Consider the following 12,876-nt stretch of genomic DNA (forward strand, 5'->3'; position numbering starts at 1 on the left):
AAATTCAAAATGTATGAAACAAGTGGCCTTAACATTAAAGAATTTCTAAAGAATTCAGTATTTTGCCAACTCTTTATAGGCTTAAGCCACAGAGAGATTAAAATTGGACGTTAGTGGGCCAATTCAGGGTGAAACTTTTTAAAATTTATGTAATGTGGCCATAAAATTGTCCACTCACCTCTATTTGTGCCATATTTTTCTATTGATACCTAGTCTAAAACCACTAACTTGCATGAATTTCAGACCTGTGTCAGTTTAATCAGAAGTCTTTCTAAATATCATTCTGTATTTAGAAACATTGACAAGGGCTCAGAACTAACCACTTTCATTGACTAAGAGAAAGGGGAAAGGCATAGCTTAGCACTAACCTAGCAAAGCCTGATCCCCCATCAAACAAATGTTTAAGTACTGATGCATTGTGGCAGGGAGGGGGCTGATTTCATAAAAGGAGATAATGGGCTCTAGGAAAAAGGCTTACAGTCTTTAAGACCTGAAAATTAGTCACTCTTGAGTAGTTGACTATTTGGTACAAGGTTAATTGGATTTGTAGGCTAGTGGTTTTTTGGCTGGCTGACGATTCTTATTTTTGAGGCCCATGGAACTAAGTCTTTTATTCTTTTGGATTTTTGCATACACTCCTGAAAAGAAGCAGAAAATACAATTTTGAAAGAGTCTGTCCTTCCACTCACTGTACCTAGTGTTTCCATACAGCTGTCTCCGGAAATTGTTGTCTGTCATTTAGGTTGCTTGTTTCGCTTCTGAGCACATGCACAACCCTACTCCAGCAATGCCCAACGCATGTGTTTGTGTTAAGCTCCCAGAGAAATCCCTCCACCCACGCAGCTAAGCATCTGACCAGCCATGCATGTGGCCTGTGTGTTGGGCGGTGGCTCCCTATTACTACAACAGTTTTGTTGAATAAGGAAATTTAACTACTCCTGGTGCATGCCCTTACAGAGGGTAACTGCTGCACTCAGCAGCTTCAGCGACATTTCATTCGGTGTTAACAGTATTTTCCATTGCAAGTATTGCAAGGATTATTTGATTTCTAATGCTTCAGCTTGTTGTTGGTCTTTTACAACAATGTAATTAAATGATACTAAAAATTTAATCCAGCTCCCACTTGTTTGGAGTACTATAAGCCTCTATTCTGTACTGAACTATTGCAGTGTATATACAGTACTTATAGTATCTAATCTTTGCTATTTAAAGTTGTATATTATTTAGAGGTCTGTAATAAATAAAGGAAGGAAATTAAGGAAGGCAGAGTTATTGTAGCAATCAGTATTATAGTATATTATAATTGAGTGAAGGTATTGCACCATATGGAAATAATAATGTATCCAGAAGACATAAAATATTGCCTTCATCCTACTACTACTAGCATATTTTTAATGCATGGTTGAAAATCATGGTGCTGTTGCTTTTGAAAGTGCAAAATTCACAGTTTAACAAATTCTTTCCAAATGCAGATTTTTCTAAGAACTTTGTGTTTTTGTATTGTCTGTTATTGCCACATCTTGTAGATCCCACAACATAGGACAACAGATGACTTAGTTCAAATGATTCTCTATTGTTTTTAGTATTTTTAACATCCCAAGGAAGCAGCCAAGTGGTATTTATATGTTTAATAATTTCCAGATTTTTGTCTGTTCAGTTGTCTGGAAAAAAAATCTAATGACTATTATTCATCTTTTTTCAGTCAAAGATGGTTTTGGACCTCTGGTTAGATTATTAAAACAAAATTGCTCCATTTTGTTGAGGTATATTTTCACTTTTTGCTTACATCTAACAGAGAATAATGAAAAAAATAGTTTTTAATTGCATTCCACTGAGTTCCTTCTTTTGGTCACACATATGGATGTGGGACTAACTGTGTGACCCACACTTTCTGATGTCAAGTTTAATATATTGGTTTATGCTGGCATACATTTATCAATATGGATTATTCTATTATATATTGTTATTATTGTATTATATCTAATAATATGCTATTCTCATAATAATAAATATTTTGTGGGTCAAGTCCTTAGATTTATAGAGAGGTAACCTAGCTTAGAAAACATGACCTAGTCTCTCTCCAAAATGAATTTTAGCTTCTCATCAAAGTGAATTCTCAGTGTAGATTGTTATAAGGCATTTCAGTCCTTAAGCAGATTTAGCTTAAAATTCTAAACAAGAAAAATGTCAGTGGGAAAGAAGAAAAAGAGATTAAAATCATGCACCACATTCTGATGAGCTGATTTTCTGCAATGCTAAGAATTTGGAGGAGCAATGAAGATTTACAGGAGAGTATATGCTGGATGAAACTAGTAGTGTTAGTGAAAGTCTTAAGCTATGTTGGTATGTGTTACCAACAGCAAGACTGCAGTAGGTTTTTCTTGAACTTACTGTTCTCATAATTTGGGGTTTGAGAGGCCTTGTCTGTCAATAAACACGTATCATTTGTTTTAATTATAAAATGCTGCATGGGTTGTTCTTTTAAAAATCAAACGAATAGGGATAAAATATGCAATTGTATATGTGGTCCATAGAAGACAGTGACTATAATTGTCATGCCGTGCTTTCCTTAGAGAGTCATTTATGAACTAGAAGCAATTTAAGGAACTTATTTAAATTGGTTAAAATGAAGAGTAACATTTTAAATGGGAGCATGAAATAATGGCCTTTATCTTTACCTTCTGTGTGGAATAACAAAAGTTCTTGCTAGGAAATTTGATTGTAGATGAGACCAGTAAGCTCAGGAAGCATCTGCTTGAAATCACTTTTCTAGTAGGATGAAACAGTTGTACATTGTACAAAATGCACATAGAAGGGACACGGCTGCAGAAATGCGACTGTTACCTTTGTCAGTACAACCCTTTCTGTGTCCTCCTGTGATAATAAAACTATACATGAGTATATATATATATATATAAATCAGTAAAAACTACTGTCATCATCATACTTCTGACCAATCTGGCTGAATTCAATGAAGATTTTTAGTGCAGAAATAGTCTAAAGTGCAGACTAAGATATAGAAGCCAATAAGGACAGGGATATACTCATCTTTCTGCAAGCCTGGGAAATTTTTCTTGGTTTTGGGGGCAGGAACTGCTGTGCAGTGCAAGAAGTTACATCAGATTCTGTCAGTTTTCATCATAATTCAGTAGTTTTCTAAGGCAGACTTCAGAAGTCTTCCTTCAGAATTGAATTCTGGTTTCAAACCCAACATCCCATACATATCAAATTCTTGAACAGGTTACACTTTGTATACCAACATATAATAATAATGCCTAATGCCCTTTACATTTTCTATCTAGTGAGGTGAGAGATGTATTCATTCTCTTAATCTCCTAGTGAAGTGTTATGTGCCAAAATTTACTGTCAAGTGAAGTCTGATATGCAGGATTTCATTCTCCTTCCCTTCCTGCCAACTTTTCAACATTCTAGCTCCATTAATTCTTCATATCAATGCTACGAAAGGACAATCAAACCAGTGGGAGCACAAGGTGAAATGGATTCCACAAGTTATATGATTGTCATAGAGTACCTTCCTAAAACTAACTCCCAGTGAGAGATTATTTTGTTTAATTGAAAGCTAGTAGTGTTTCTTGTAGACATTCTCCACAGTGACTTCCGTTCAGATATCTTAAGGTCTGGTCATTAAAGTTGTTGAGGAATTCCTCAGCCTGAATTAAGGTACAAATGAGACCATATGGCAGTGAAAATAGTATGGATTTTATTTGATAATAAATATGAGGGAAGAAAAAGGGGAGAAAAAGAAATAGGGAAAGAGGAGCTTGGGGGATGTGGCAGGGGAAGAGAGTGAGGTGGAGACAGACTAGGTATAAAGTATCACCACTCCGTAGATCCCTATGGTGTCCTGTTGATCCTCTTCTTCTGGTCTTCTTGATGGTGAAGGTGCCCAAAAAAGCATAGAACCTGATGGGTTAATATATGCTCAGGCCAGGTGGCAACGTCCAGGTACCTCCCCCGGGCTAGGGCAGGGGGCAGTCTCTTGCAACAGACTGGATGTGTTACATCACTGTGCAGTCCTGTGGTGCAAGGCTTCTGGGGAGTGCTTTGGGGGGTCTTTGATGGATTATGACACTCCCTCAGCTTCTTCCCACATGAATGTCCCATGGATGTTGCCTGTGGGGTTGGGCCAGTTTGTGAAAGGGAGGATGGGTGTTCAGTGCCCCTGACCAGAGGTCACATGCAAAACCTCCGCCTCCCCACCCTCGTTTCGGGGGGGAGTCTGTGTAAACCTGTCTTCTGCCGGCTGTGGTCTCCCCCAACCCCAAATCCAGCCAGAGGTGACTCTCAGCATGGGTGCTGGGTTTGGTTCTCTTCTGGATGCATTCCTTTTCCCCAGTCTTGTTTGTTTTTTCCTAGGCCTGGTGATTGAGGAGTGTATCAGTCCGGAGTTCCAGTCAGGCATCCTTTAGGGGGGATGGTCTTTATACAGTTTAAAACCTTATATCGATGTGTGAGGCATGAGCTATTTCAGTCTCTGACAAGATATCATAGAACAATAGAATCGTTTATGTTGGAAAACACCCTTAAGATCATTGACTCCAACCATAAACCTAATACTGCAAAGTTCACTACTAAACCATGTCCCTAAGTGCTACATCTACACATTTTTTAAATGTCTCCATGGTGATTCAACCACTTCCCTGGGCAGCCTGTTCCAGTGCTTGAGAACCCTTTTGGTGAAGAAATTTTTCCTAATATCCAATTTAAATCTCCCCTAGCACAACTTGGGGCCTTGTCATATCATCCTAAATTTTGAGGTGAGCCTCAAATGCCCACATTTTCAAATTACTTTAAATATGATGTTCAGTAGTAAATAGACCACGGTCCTTTTCCTCTAGTAAACCACAGAAAATTTCCAGGGATTGTGTTGTTACTCCAGGTGCTTATAAAAATCTGCATGATCAAATAGTTTGTTGTAGTGATATTAGATCAGTAAATTGAAGTAGTGAGTACAGAAGCTCCTGTTTCTGCACTGGGTGCACTTCAAAGCTCTGTTTTGTACTAGTCTGCTGAACCTAATGACAAATGGCCACTCATTAGTTCAGACCCAAATGCTTCCAGGTCATCAGGAATACTGTCAATGACTTCAGCAGCAAGAATGGGATTTGATTTAGTCCCTTTGTTTTCTGGTCACACCCATATGTATAACAAGGAGATGTACATATCTTTCCAGCATCATTTGTGACATTTATCCTTCTGACAAAGTACTGTGCACAGAAGAAGCAGAATGTTTGTTAATATGCTATGATTTGACTTTCAAGATTCTCCTAAGAACTGATTGAGTTTGTGACTCAGAGCCAAAACCAAGATATACAACACTCTTGTGAATTGCAGAGATAGGATTTGTGCAATGATAACTGTGCTGGAATTTGTAACCAGCCTTATTTAAGATGTTTAAAACGCGCACTAATTTCTGACTAACCCTCAGGGAGATGGAATTTTGAAAAACAGAAAAACAAGAAGAATCATCAGACAGCACATGATACTAAGCATGTGTTATCAAATATGTCGTATATGTTTCTGTTCTCTTTCTAGGTATGGGTTTTTTGAAATAAAAAACCAGTGTTTTTCTGTCATTTTACTGTGAAAGTCTTCCTTTCAGTCTGTAGCAAATCTGAGGATACTTTTCTGCAGTCTCCATATCCAGAGGCCAGATTCATGCCCATAGCTGTGCTCCAGCTAGAGACCCTAACTAATGGCTTCTGAAAGGACAGAGATCCCCATTATACTTCATGGATTTAGGATCAGATTACTCACAGTGGTACTACTGCATTGCACCAATCTTCTGTCATCAAGAGATATTGTACTGTTGTGAAATCATTTGAATTTTCCAGCAGGTATTGAACTTAGCTATGGTTTGATTTTTTTATTCCTGTTCTGCTTTGGGAATAGGTAGAAATTCCCACCGAAGACATATTTGCAAAACAACCTATCAAACCATCTATCAAACAAAACTTGCTTGTGAGACAAGCAATTAAGCATCTTTTATCCATAAGACTTTATCTTACATTTTAAAATATCTACACTAATCCTAATAAGTATAGGAAAATTAATTTTCTACAGGAAGCTACAGTTTTTGTACTCTGATTTTGCTCCTTTATAATTCTGTGCATGATCCTACACAACTCTTGTTGCAAGCTATTATAAAGAAAATAGATTTCAGACTGAAAACCTAACAGGCTGGTTGGTCATGTATTGTGCAATACACACTACGAAGTGCATAAAGCTTCAGCATATACAAATTAGTATATTTTGTTGAAATTATGCCCTGCATGTCCAAGAGAACAATATTATTTCTGAAGTCTTCTTAAAAATATGGGCCTACATTGTGGAAAAAAAAATAGACTGTCAATTTAGAGTAAATATTTGAGATGTTTTAAAAGGGGTTTCCTAATCAGAAAATATTTATTACTTGTTCTCTGTCAGTGTATCCATGATGGACATCAATATTATTTAACTAATTAGTAGAGGTACTCAAAATTATGAATGGCTTATAAAATGGAAAGTATGAGTACTGCAGTCTTCCTAGAAGTTAAAATCCAAGTCAAAGAAATGCAATAGGGAAGTAAATTGAAGTAGAGTGGGAACTGATGGCAAATAATATGAGTGGGTTTCCTGGTATTGTTGGTGTATCTCAGTTACTTGTAAAAATTATGTGTGTAATAAGTGGTTATTTAAAGATTGTAACCTATAACCTTCTTAGGCATTAGCAGCCAGAGGATTGAGATACATAACAGTAGGCATTCAAATGGACCTGAGACCTGCCCAGTGTGATCAACAGAAGGATGGACCTTAACTCCTGTGAGACCAAAGAGGCTTTGGGTATTCCATGCTGCCCAATGCTGGACTAAGATGCATAGTCTGACATCCAAGATAAAACAAAACAGTAGAATTGAAAAGAGAGAAGGTATGACAAATATGGACAATTTACAATCAATAATTCATCAGCTAGGGCAATATATAGGGTGTTAGAAACACCATTCTCACTTGGAAATTGTTGAGATATGTGATTTTAACTTGTGTAAATAATAAAATGGACTTCAAACGATCTCTTTTTTTTGCACACGGATTGTCCCAGAACACTTCATCCTTTTTGTAGGAGGAAACTTCTCAACACAACTCACAGCATATGCTTTTAGCTCTAACACCAGTCTGTGACAGACAATTTTACAACTTGGTATTTTTCTTGCTCAACTTACATCCTGCAAAGTTTTTAAGAGTGTTTTTTTGTTTTATTCTGAAGGCCATATGATAAAAAAGCATCTAGATTTACAGATATTAAAATTACTGCCTTTTTTTCTATAACATATATAATATAGATGGCATTTTATAAACATGAGATATTGTTCTACTCTAACAGTGTCATGAAGCTGTGAGATTGTTGAATAGAGAAAAGAATCAGCTTGTGCTAAATTAATTTCTCACATCTTTTCTTATACTTTTTGTCTTCTGACCTTGATTGTATGTAAATCGACCTTAAGGTGTGTTCATGACCTGCTAATTTTTAGAATGACCTAAACCATAATGTATTTATTCAAAATCAAATATGCATAAAGGTCAGTTCTCCATTGACTACAGTCTTAGGTGTCTCCTTCTTTCAGTAATCTAAAACCTTTCCACTTCAACACCTCACTGAGATTTTAAGGTAGGATATGATTTTTTATTAAGGTTGTGTTGGGGTTTTAGTTTAGTCTTAGGGTTTTTTTCTGTTAAAGGAATTTTCTCCCATATGCATGTTGCTAGGGGACAAATAGCTGTACTTAAGAAAGACAATAAGGGAGTGGGCGGGCCTGGCTACTTTCTTGTCTACACCTGGGTGTGGGGGCAGTTCGCTCTGAGCGTCCGGAGAGAGAGGCTGCAGAGAAAGGAGCTGCTGCTTCTTTCTTTTTTGGCCGTTCTTCTCTTCCTGCTGGAAACAACGCCGGGACCCCAAAAGCCGCTTTCCCTGCCCTGCTGGAGGCCGACCTGTGGCTGCCCTGCCCCGCTGCTGCTGCTTCGAGCTTTTGCTGCGCTGTAGCCCTGCTCGCCCTGCCTGCCTGGGCACCCGTGGGGTTCTCCCATCTGGATACATCTCGCCTGCCACCCGGGATTTGCGTTCGTCCCTGCCGCTCTAGCCTGCCGCTCCTGCCTGCCGTTCCCAGCCTGCTGCTCCTGAGAGTCCGGGATCGGCTGCCCAGGGGTTTGTGAAGCCTTTGTTCCTTCCCTTCCCGGGATCCCAGGCCGCCATTGCCCGCGTGTTTCCCGAGCTCGCTCCGGAGCGCCCCCTGCAGCCGCGGGGGAACCATCGCACCTGCCCTGCTCACCGGGAGCCGCCAGCGCCCCTGCCGGCTGCGAGCGGAACTGCACCCGAGGGGAAAGGGCCCGACAGCCGAGAAGGCTGGGACTGGGTTTGTGATTGTTTGCTGTTACTGCCAGAGTTGTTGTTGTTTTGTTTGACTGGTTATATACATATATATATATATATATAGTAAAGAACTGTTATTCCTATTTCCCACATCTTTGCCTAAAGGCCCTTGATTTCAAAATATAATAACTTGGAGGGAAAAGGGGTTATATCTGCCACTTCAAGGGGGGCTTCTGCCTTCCTTAGCAGACACCTGTCTTTCAAAACCGAGACAGGTTGGTTTTGGTTTTGGGGTTGGTTTTTATTTTAATACTTGTGGACAAAAGTTCAACTGTGTCAGGAAGTCAATCTCAAGATGATTGTACACTGCATTTCTCCTTTCATCTCTTTGACACCTGCATTTTGGAACATACACAATACCCAGATTGTTGACTGCAGTGTGGGTGTGGAGAACATCCGGTCAAGTAGCAATCTCTTCTCTTTTTATGAAGACGTCCTAGGAGCTAGATTTTTCCTTCATTTCCTCCTCCCTCTAATCCCCCTGTTCTCTTTAAATTCCGTAAGATTTTTATTGCCAGACCACTATATAATGTCCAACTAGTACATAAAAGACAAGAACACATCTCTGGATAAGAGCTTTGTAAAAGGGAACCTATCAGCTATCTACCCTTCCTCTATTATGTTTAACAAGATGTCTTAATTAGTTAAGGGAAGTGTTTGGTAACTGTTTCTGTAATACTGTCAATATATGTCCTTTCATTATGCATGTCTCTGATAGCAATGAAATATCTCATTTCAGTTGACTTCCCAAAAAAACATTAGTTATTTCTGCTTTGGTTTCCTAATTTTATCTGCTTTCAAATTCAGTTTGTTCTGTCACGCTCAATTCAGATTGCATCTTCAGACAAGCAGCACAGGGTGGCATTTGTGAGGAATCCAGTAGAATTTTGTTCTTTGTAAGCCTGAACACCTGGCATAAGAGTCTAAAGAGCTAGAAAACATCTGAAATGTTCATGTCTATCCCCAAATCAGAAGGAAGTCTGCAGGAAATTTTCATTAAACTATGTTTTTACAGACAGTTGACATATAATGCTGACCTTAATACCTGCCTTTGAGAAAGCAGGGATCTTACAAGGTTTCTTTTCAATTAAGTATTATATCAACTGACTTCATTGTAAATCTGAGAATTCCTCCTCTAAAATCAAGAACATATTGAGGAAATTCAACTTCTTCTTTACTTCAGAAGTTTGTTGTACATAAAATTTCAAGGTTGGCAAAAAGAGCAGAGACACCAAAATTAAGGGATGCTTTGTAAATGAGGATTTAGCCCTCAACCCAAGATGAGCTATGTATCTCTAGATTTTCTGTGAAGGCTTTTTCATTTGGTTGTTTGGAGGATTTTTTTTTTCTGAAGAAGGAAAAGTGTTGTGAAGTAACACAAGTTTTAAAATGGGATTATAAGGGAAGCTCACATTCTTGACAGTTATATTTTGGGTAATATAACCACATGTATTACAAGGAATTACACTAAAATGTTGGGATTGTTTCATTAAGTGACCATGAAGCTGAAAGTACAGCTACTTCAACGACAACGCTATTTCCCATGTCTTGTCCCTGTAGCAAACACAGCCACCACAACAACATACCAAAAGGTATGAATTCAGCTAAGGCACTAGAGAAGAGAGCTGAATATGAAGAAGGTGGGAGGATGAAGTGGAAGGGGAAATAAAATACATTCTTTTTCTGCTTCCGTAATATGGGAAGACATGGGATTCTCTGAAGCACAGTGCCTCTCAGATGTTTCTCTTCTGTTTTCTATTGTTTAGAACTGACTGTAGAGATTCAGTATATGACTTCTGTCTCTCCCTCTCCTCCCAGTAAAACTGAATAAACAGGAAAAAAATGCAAAAGCTCTAGAATAAACAGTTCATTTAAATGTGAAAATTCAGATTTGGTACAGCTTTGCAAACATTGCTACTTTGCATATTTAGCACTTGGTCTTGTCCAAGTAGAACAGTTCCATCAATAATACTTAAGTTTGGGATGTAAGTGTAATTCAGCTGTTAGCTACAGGTGCATGTTGAGGTTTTTAGTTTTGTTTTTTTTCTTACTAAATTTCTGATGTGGCTTTCCAGATACATTGGTATCCATCTTGTGATTGTCCAGTACAGCTCTGAACCAAATTCTGTCATTCATATAACTGTATTTTCATGTGGTGCCTATTGGTTAAGACAGTGCAGACTGCTATGTTTTTAGCAAAAGCTGTTAGACCAACCTGACCTTCGACACATCACTGGCTTTCTACTGGCAAAGGTGATCCAGCTACATCTTTGCTGGTGTTAATTTTTCATTTACAGTGCTTTTGGTCAAAGTGCCTTGATGTTGCATTAATCTTGATTAATGCTATTTAAAAATAAATACTAAGTTCAAGAACTGTGTATTTAAAAAAAGGGTGATTACTTCTATTTCGTGACATTGCAGATATCTCCTTGTATTAACAGGAGTTCAAAATGGTGTACCATATGTTGTGTAACATTATAAAAGAAAGAAGAGAAAGGAAAAAAAAGTCTTTCTGATTGTGAGAATCAAAATTCAGCTTGATGAAAATGCTCTTGCCACAGTCTGAAATACATCTTAGACTGGTGTACAACTCTGGTGAAGGAAAAACTTGTTCTCTTTTATTCATTCAGTCCCCTAGTTCCGTTTGCCTCATTTTACTTAATTTCTCACAGCATTTCCTATGCATTTTCATTTCAGTTTTGAAAGCATGGTATAAATGCTCACCCCAACTGAAAAGCTACCCTGTATACATAGAGTGTGAAAGGAGGAAGGCCTCTTCTTTCTGCTAGACCTAATCTGATACATGCTGCCAGACAATCCCAAGGATTTTTGGACTTCATCATGTACAAACAATTATTAAAACCAAAATTTACTACAAAGTAACAGCAAGATTTCCTGCAATAGTCTGAGGAAAAACCAAACCAAACCAAAACCAATCTGAAACAAAACCTCAAAAAAAATCCAACAAAAAACCCACCATGAAACCAAACATGCAGTATACTGGGCTTGATCAATTCCTGGTTTGTAGATGGGCTCTAGCAGTCTGTAATTCAGTCCTCGACAACCTGCGACCTCTTTTGGTCAATTAATAAAATGATCACAAAGACAAAAGAAGACTGAAAAGCCTTGGTAGTCACCCATCGGGGAGTTAAGCAAGGCTGATCTCTCTTCTAAATAATCTTCTATTTCCCAATGAAGAGTGTCTACTGTTACACTATATTATTCACAAATAAAATCATTCTTTTTTATCCTGCTATGTATGATGCTCCTTTCAAGATGCTATTTGAAAGGTTTAAGTATTGAATTAAGAACAGAGAAACTGAATAGGTGATTTTAATTATATAAAAATATGACTTGTAAAAAGTGCAGTTTTCAAGATTAACAGTATCATGGCCAGTACCTTGAGCAATAAAATATATACTTCTCTCTTCCACTTGAATTTTGACACATTTGAACAGCTGATGAATTACCGGAAGATGAGCTTCAGTGTTAATGATGAAGGGGTTGAAAGTAGAACATGAATATGGCTCTTATCATTCCTATGGCAGAACATATTTGTATAAGCCAGTATCTGTGAGCATCGCTGGTTTTATTTTTCATGAGGAGTAAGCATCTCTGACTGAAACACCATATATTTGTCTATATATACATCTCACCATCCTCTTCCTCATGAGAGTGCAGTAGAGCTTCACAAAGAATGGTCATAAATTTTGGCATTGCCAATTCAGATTTTCTCAATCAAAGTTAAGCCAAGTTAACAGGAGTACCAAAATATGCCTAGCAAAATGGGAACAGAATTTGCAGTGGTCTGAACACAAATACATGAACTGTGCAAAATCCATGTAGAATCTCGATGTTGGGGTTTGGGGGGATGGGTTGTTTGGGGGTTTTTTTCCTAGATTTGCGAGGACATTGCAATGGAAACCGTTTTCTTATAGATGGAAGGAAAAGTTTTAAGAGTTCAGAGAGCACTTAAAAAAAAAAATGTTAAGGGAGGCACATCCACGAAGATGGGGCAAGATACGGACTGAGTCCTGGGCCAGACAGCAACATCTGGGCAAACGTGGGTGGGGTGCGTGTGTGGGTGTGGTCATGCACATACATTTCCCCCCAGTCTTCCTTGGAAACGCAGCTGCCATTTGAGCTGTAAACCGGTCTCAAGGTATGCCCCGAGCCTGCGGGCAGGCTGACGGGCGGGCGTGTGTGAGCGCGAGCACATGCGCGCCTTCTCCAGGGTCGTGGCTCTGAGCCTCAAAGTGGACAGGATTGTAGCCAGGAGTCCAAAAAAGGGCACTCTCCGAGGGCTTCTGTCGCCTCTCTCGGTGCCAAGGAAACACGCACGGACACGGGGACGCGCACACGCACAGAGAGACAACTTTTTCTCGAAACTAGAGGCATACGACGTGGCCCTCTTGCCAGGGCCACACCACAGCTGATTTCTAAGAAGTACC

The sequence above is a fragment of the Coloeus monedula genome (assembly GCF_965178545.1).
Source record: "Coloeus monedula genome assembly, chromosome: 1".
NCBI lineage: Eukaryota > Metazoa > Chordata > Aves > Passeriformes > Corvidae > Coloeus > Coloeus monedula.